The following is an 8470-nucleotide window of genomic DNA, read 5'->3' as shown; positions in this document are numbered from 1 at the left end:
TGAATCTTCCTACCCATACATGTACCAGAGTAATAGTTTGGGTTGCAAGGGGAACAAAACGGTAGTAGCAAGGATATCTGGTTTTGAGACTGTCTCCAGAACGGAGGAAGCTCTGGAGGAGGCAGTAGCAAAGCAGCCCGTGATTATACGTTTGAAGTGGCCACCTAGTATGCACAATTACAAAGGAGGCATCGTAGAGTATGAAGACCTGCCAACAACTCTACCTGATGGCACAGAACTCCGCTGGCATGCTGTCATAATTGTCGGATATGGCACGGATTCCAATGGTGTCAAGTTTTGGCGTTTAAAGAACTCGTGGGGAGAGACTTGGGGGGAAGGGGGGTATGGGAGGATCCGGAGACATGTCCATAATGGGCAAGGTGTACTAGGTATCTGCGCATATCCGGCAGTATATCCTGTGGTTTGGTGAAGTTGTACCCACTACTAGCCTTACACTGAGATGTTAACATACACACTTTTATATCTATAATCCATGCTACCTCTCGCTATAGTTTAGACTTTTGCAAGTGAATATGACTTCTCATTTTGTGATGGCTGGGGAAGCCATGACAGAATAAATGCTTGTTTTGATCATGCTATAATTAATATATGTGATCTTGTCGATATCTATTGTGCACCATCCTTTGGATATGTTATTGTATAGCTTTCTCAATTGTCTAAGTGACTAAAGTAAGTTCTAACTTCAAAAATTTGAAATCTATCTTGGCATTAATTATACTATCTAAGGCAATATAATCCACGTGCTTGTTACGAAGCACAAGGTTTCACGAAAAGTCCATTCTGCACCCGAGCTCATATGCTCCCGCATGAACAGTAAAATCGAAAAAAAATCAAAACACATTCAAAAAATTCCAATTTTTTTTGAGAGAAACATTGACAAAAGTTCTAAGTGCCTGCAAAAATTCATCATGAAATCACATTCCCGTAAGGCGTCGCAAAAAAAACAAATTCAGTGCTTCAAAATGCGTTTGAAAGTAGCTTTTTCAGAGTACTGTTTTTGTTTTTTTTGCCACGCCTTCTAGGAATGTGATTTCATGACGAATTTTTGCAGGCACTTAGAACTTTTGTCAATGTTTCTCCCAAAAAAATTTGGAATTTTTTGAATTTTTTTTGATTTTTTTTCGATTTTACTCTTCATGCGGGAGCATATGAGCTCGGGTGCAGATTAGCCGCGTCAAGGTTTCATGAAAGACAAGCCAACAATATTTTCCTCGTGCCAAAAGAATGTTCCTCTCCTGGAGTTGTTGCAAGTGTAATTGTGTTTATAAATATATAATAGGGAGATAGAGATATAATAGGTAGACCAAACACGACTTGTATTGTACTCTAAATCTCTGTCCCACACCATGTACTCTATGTATACCCTCATGTGGTTTTTAGGCCCCAGCTAAATCCTACATGTTTCAAATTCTGATGAAAAGCTGCGCAAAATCAACTCACACCGTTCATGGCGATACAAGATCCACATCGGATCTGACCTGCCTCAGCAGACTAAACCAGATTCATGTAGATCAAGCCGTTGTGTTCGACACTAAAGACATCTCGACTAGCCACCACCATTACCTGAACATACTAACTTTTGATACCCCGCGAAAAAAAACTTTTGACATGATGCGCCATGGTGCACAAGACATGTTTATTTCAGACATAATGTTCAAAAGGATACATAAATACATAACCAGACATGGCAACACTAGTGTAGAACACTTCTATGAAGAAACACCTATGGCACACCTATCAGGATCACGACGAGATCCGTGCAGAAGATGTCCAAAGTATGGAGCACCTTTGCATCGATGGTGGTGTCCACTGTGGTGAATACAAAATCATGGCTATTCAAAAACATGACTAAACGTTCACAAAGCATCGTGACCCTACAGTAGTGGTAGGTGAGGACGTGCTGGTGCATGTACACCTGGGTGATGACGACCTTCTGGTCGTGCCCAGCACACCCGTGGGTGTACTCGAGGTTGAACCTGACCACCTTGTATACTTCTCCTGCCTCAGGAACCCACTCGGACGTGGCGATGCAATGGTCCACCCGGTGCGGCTCATTGGTGTAGTCCACTTTGAAGTTTGTCCGTCCTACCGTGGGATGACACTGGGAAATGCTTAGTGAACTGCTCGTGAGGGTTCACCCCTGGGAACATCATTGGAGAAGTCTTGATCCTCTTTGTATACACAATGTTTTCATGGGTGTGGTTCTTGGGGTTATGGGGAGATCGAAATCTTGAATTGACACAGTTAATGGAGATCGGGAATATACGTGGCCGTCCAACTAGGAATATTGGCACATCTGCATGGTGGTTTGCAGTACTGACGAGTGTAGCCGCATGGTGGTGCCATGCGTGGAGCAACAACATGCATGGCCCCCCAACTATGATCGTGCGTCGTCCCCAATCGCGATCGTGCGATGGCCAACCGAAGCACGCGCAGGTCACGAGCAGAGCGCATCAAGCCTTCCCAACCGTGATCATCGACATGTATATTGGACTTAAAAGACGTTATATATATTGCATGATCTTGTTCTCGGCCCTGCAGACATCTGGCTGCATAGAGGCTTGCGATTGCCGGCGCAACTCCCTCGTGTAGTTGGTGGGGTGTTGGCGGCGGAGGTGCTGCTTCGATGGCAGAAGGCACTGAGTCTGCTGGCTGCAGGGTGGTCGCGGCCGTGTTCGATCGTCGACTGGTGGAGGTGTGGTCGTGCTACGGTTGTGGGTGCGGGGGCAGTCGGATATGGCCTTTCCATGTCCGACAACTGTGGCGATAAGGCATGCGCCATGTCCTTTGCTGATCTATAACAATTTGTCCTTGATCGTTGAGTGCACCTCTGATCCACTCGGCGGCCTTCAGGAGGCACACTACGTTGGTGGGTGTTTGGGTGACAAATTTTTTTTGACGGCGCTACGGCGGGCTTACGCCGGCCTGAACCTTTTCATTAATAACCAGATAATATTTATAGCAGAGGAACAGAGGAGGGAGGAGGAGCAGAGGTATCCGGCTTTAGTTTACAATCTCATAGATAGGTGAAACAACATGGTACCCCAGTCGCGCAGCAAACCTTGCGCTTGCTCATTATTACATCTGCTAGACCAAAGCAGAACATCATCAGCGGCAGAACGAGCGATGAGGTGAACCGGTCGATTGTCATCCCTGAAGACTTTTGCATTCCTTCTTTTCCAAATGTTCCAAAGGATGGCGAGGATTATTGTAGAGCGAACTTTATTCTGCATGTCGTTGGCCCAAAGATCCCAAAGATCTGCGGGTATACCTGGAGTGAGAGAGGAGAGTTCTCCCCACAGAGTAGTGAGCTCCGGGCAGTGCAGAAGCAGGTGGTTTACGGACTCCGTCCCCGGACAGAGAGGGCAAGCCGGAGAAGTTGTGATGCCTCTGCGAAAACGCCGTTCGTTGGTGAAGAGACGATTCTTGTTTGCCAGCCAGATGAAAATTCTACATTTGTTTGGAGCGTAATTCTTCCGGATGGCCATTGCCAAGGGATCGACAGGCTCTCCCACCCACAAAGCCTTGTATGTCGCATTGCAAGTCAGAGGCTTGCCATCAGATCATCCTGTTCGTCGGTCTGGTTCCTGCAAATTCAAGGAAACGGAAGCCAGCAAGTTGCGCAGGTAGCCCAGTTCAAGTTCAGCAGCATGAGTTAGGCGTGGAGCGAGGTCGAGGCACAGATCCGGCGAGCTTAGAACCCTGGCAACAGAAGTCGAGGGTCGGAGAACATGAGAGAACAGAGCAGGATACTGTGAAGCAAGAATATCTGTAGAGCACGGAACCCAAAGATCAAGCCAAAAGGCGGTGGAGGTACCGTTGCCGACGTCCACTTGCATTAAGTTACGAAAGAGGGGGATCCCCTTGGCGATATCACGCCACACATGGGAATCATAAGCATGAGTAGTGCCTAGGTCCTGGTCGTCGGACCACCCATATCTAGCAGCCAACGGAGAAACCCCGCGAGCCGTGGAGCGTGAGTGAAGCTTGGTTAAATGAGAGAGACGTAGGCAAGAGTTGAGGTGTTGAAGAGAAGAGAAACCTAGTCCCCCACGAGTGAAAGGCGCACACACAAAATCCCAAGCAACTTTGCATTGACCTCCCGAAACTTTGTCTTGACCCGCCCAAAAAAAGGCTCTGCAGCGTTTATCTATTTCAGCGACAACACCCATCGGCAGCAGCAGAGAAGTCATGGCGTATATAGGAAGGGCTCGAAGAACAGCTCGAACCAGGATAGCTCGCCCAACAATAGAAAGAAGAATCCCGCGCCATCCAGCAAGGCGGCGGTCGATCTTGTCGATAATGAAAAAAAAATCTGCGATGTGAAGTTTGTGAGTAGATAGAGGAAGGCCGAGGTAGGACTGAGGGAAAGAAGCAACCGGGCAACCAAAAATGTCAGCTAAATCCTTGGCTAACTCAGGAGGCACGTGGATGGGGGCAAACGTGCTCTTATGAAAATTGATATGCAACCCCGTGGCTTGAGAGAATTGAAGCAGGATATCTTTTAAGGACTGAAGTTGTGCAGCCTCCGCCGGCAAGATGATCAACGTATCGTCAGCGTACTGAAGAACTGGGCAAGGAAGCTCCTGATTAATAGGGTGAGCTAACCTACCATCATTGGAGGCCTGGTAGATCAGACGTTGAAGGACATCAGCAACAATAATAAAAAGATACGGAGAAAGCGAGTCGCCCTGTCGCAGCCCCTGTTTGCAGTTGATCCAAGGGCCAGGCTTGCCATTCAGAACAACAGCCGACTGACTGGAACGGTTCAAGCTATCAACCCAATTGCACCAAATCTCGGGGAAACCCTTGGCAAGCATGATAGCTGCTAGAGCGGTCCAAGAGACCGAGTCGAACGCTTTTTTGAAATCAAGTTTAAGCACAATAGCCCATTTTTTGCGCTTAAAGCAAGTTTGAACAATATCAGCGGCATACGTAAAGTTATCCGCAATGCTTCTACCTTTGATAAATCCAGATTGATCCTGGTGGATGATAGAGAAGATAAATGGTTGGACTCTAGAGGTAAGGCATTTGGAGCTTAGCTTGATGATGCAATTTTGTAGGGAGACCAGACGGAAGTTGTCCGGAGAAGTGGCACCTACTTTTTTGGGAAGAAGCACGATGAAAGCTTTATTAATACGATTTAGCTGCGCAGTGCCCTTGTGGAAGTCTTCCATAAGGGCCAAAAGATCAGATTTCACGAGATCCCAATTGGCCTTGAAGAAAGCCGGGCCAAAACCGTCTGGACCCGGGCTTGCATTCGAGTTCATGGCCAGAATAGCCGCACGAAGCTCATCCATAGAGAAAGGCCGAGACAGGGAAAGCGCCTGAGAGTGAGTTAGCTGGGAGTCACGGAAGAGATTCAGAAGATCGAAGGTGAAGAGGGAAGGGGCGGAAGTGCCAAGCAAGTCGGTGAAGTAGCTATGAAGAACGCGTTCTTTGCCTAGGTGGGAGGAGATGTCTTGGCCATCAACATGAAGAGTCTTGATTTTATTTTTGCGAAAACGCACGGAGGCACAGGCATGCATGTAGGCCGAATTCTCATCCCCAACAGTGCACTCTCGCAACTTGGCCCGTTGCCGCCAGTAGTCCGCCAGGCTTTTATTGTAACGATGAAGCGCTACCTTAACCGCCATTCGGAGACTAAGCTCAAGAGTTGAGAGGGGTCTAAACTCCTCCAGCTTGTCGAGGAAATCGATGGTTGTAGTGCAGTTGGTAGCTAGACGCTTTGGGGTTTTTGAATTAACTGCCCACTTTTTCGCAAGATTTCTTGACCGTTTTAATTTCAGGCAAAGAATGCCCGCGCTGCCCAAATGGGAGTGGCGAGGCCCCACGCTAGACTAGGTGGTGGCGATTTGCTGCAGAAATGAGTGATTAGACAGAAGACAGTTATTAAGCCTGAAGATTGATGGTTTTGGGATGTCCGAGGATGCATGTAACAAAATCGGGACGTGATCCGAGGTTGTCCTTGTCATAGAGGAGAGCGTGGAGTCCGGGAACACCGATGACCATGCCATGCTAACGAAAGCCCTATCCAGCCGGACTAGAGTAGGGTTGTCTTGTTGGTTAGACCACGTGTAGAGGCGGTCTAGGAGCGGGATTTCTTGGAGCTGCATGGAGTTAATGGCCGAAGCAAATAACCTAGCCTCGTTAGTGTTAAAGTGGTTGGAAGATTTGTCCCTTGGGCGAAGAATAAGGTTGAAATCCCCGAAGACCAACCAGGAGCAAGTAATCGTAGACGACGCAAGGATTAGGGAGTCCAAGAATTCATGTTTAAGGGATAGATCGCACGGCCCATAGACGTTGGTAATAGCGAAGGAGACGTCAGATGCCCGGAAGGAGAACCAACACGTGATGAAGAACCGGTCTAGATGAACGTTAGTGCACTCTAGATTAGCGTCGTCCCAAGCAATTAGCAGCCCCCCGGATGCCCCAACCGACGGGAGGAAATGGAAGTTTCTAAGGCCGATCGGCAGGAAGGAGACAGCCTTAAAAGGAGGAATATCTTGCAGCTTAGTTTCTTGAAGGCAAAGGATCGAACCTTGGGTGACAAATGACCGGTGATCTACACCATCCTCCGAATTGTCTATGATCTTAAACTTAAAGAATGCTGGTTTTAAGCACGAGTGATTGCCCTTCTCCGACCCTTACTGCACAACCGGAGAGCGGACGGCTAATGTGTTCCACTTATTGTCTACGCCATTGCCATTCGACGATGGAAAAGTCAAGAAACCATCATTGCAAATGAGGCGGGAGGACGTACGGCAAGGACACAGAGGCGACGGTTAATTCCTTGGGTGGTCGAGAAGCTAGCTAGGTTGGATGGAAAAGTGAGGAGGAGGAGGAGGAAGAGGAGAAACATCTTTTAAATTCATGAACAATTTCCAGGCAGCATCAACGTCCCGTTGATCTCTCTGGTGGTCGAGCGACCTGTAAGCAAGCCAGTCAGCAGGCCTTTTTCATCATAGAAGCTACATGCGACCAACACGCATGTCCTCCTCGATTCATAGTGTTAGCTTGATCGCAGTGTGATTCATCAAGGAAAGGAAGATGCCAGCTTACAAGTTAGGCATGCATCCCTCGATAAATCGTAACGATAGATCATCAGTCGCACCCATGCATGTGAGCCTAGTCTGTGGCAACAACACCCATGCATGGGACTATGTGAGGCTAGAGTCCGGTCGCTCTCGTATAGTAGGAGTAACACGTCCTTTTTGTCATGCATTTTGCATGCATGCCACACTTTGTAGCTAGATGCCATCCGAGTCTGATGAGCTTCTCTACGTACTCTGCTGGCTGCATTGGAAAGGAGTTGCGCCATACTTGATCTCCCATAGGATCATGCAATGACCGCCACAATTCTTAGCCGACTCGAGCTCTTGTAATCCTATTTGCTACTTGTTAGACTATTACTTGGCTCTCAAGTTACCTAGTCCTAGTCGTATTGTAATAGGTCTAGTTGGCTTGTAAACTCTTATATATACCGCTATATGCGGCCAGCAAATCAATAACAATAGTTTTATTCAAATCTTACAATGGTAAATGCTATTTGGTCCTCTATCCGACAAGTTGTCAGGCAATTGCACAGAGCAACATGCTCATGGGCTGGCCCAACTAATGAAAGCAGACGTGAGACGGCCGGTTTTCTCTTTCTGCAATTTTAGTTTGTTTATATTCTACAATTAGTGACACCCTTCACGAACAACAACGGAGGGAGTAGTTAGACACAGTTGAATGGGGTTTTCTGGAACGGATGATGATAAATAAGGGATTTGATTCGCATTGGGTGGACATGATTACGGAATGTGTATCTTAGTCAGTTATAGAGTGAGATATAATGATACGGAGACTGAATAATTTTTTTTACCAACGAGAGGTCTGAGACGGGGGATCATTTATCCCCTTATCTCTTCCTATTGTACCCGGAGAAATCTACCATGTTGGCTCATGAGCAGGAAGTGAGTGGAATTGAGAGCATCCACATTTGCATAAATGCTCCATCTATTTCACACCTACTTTTTGTTGATGACTCCTTGATTTTGATGAGGGCAAACATTCATAATTCAAACAACTTGAAGAAGGTATCTTAGTCACTTACGGAGTGAGATATAATGACCCGGAGACTGAAGAATGTTTACCAACGAGAGGTGTCTGAGACAGGGGGATCCTTTATCCCCGTATCTCTTCCTACTGTGCTTCGAGAAATCTAGCAAGTTGGCTCATGATCAGTAAGTGAGTGGAATTGAGGGCATCCACATTTGCAGAAATGCTCCATCTATTTCAAATCTACTTTTTGTTGATGATTCCTTGATCTTGTTGAGGGCAAACGTTCATAATGCAAACAACTTGAAGAATGTGCTTGATACATATTATGGGAGTTGTGGGCAACTTGTGAGCACACCTAAATCAAGTATTTTATTTAGAACTAATACTAGTGTCCTGGTTAGGG

The sequence above is a fragment of the Aegilops tauschii genome, chromosome 1 (assembly GCF_002575655.3).
Source record: "Aegilops tauschii subsp. strangulata cultivar AL8/78 chromosome 1, Aet v6.0, whole genome shotgun sequence".
In the NCBI taxonomy this organism is placed as follows: Eukaryota; Viridiplantae; Streptophyta; class Magnoliopsida; order Poales; family Poaceae; genus Aegilops; species Aegilops tauschii.
This window is presented reverse-complemented; position numbering follows the sequence as displayed.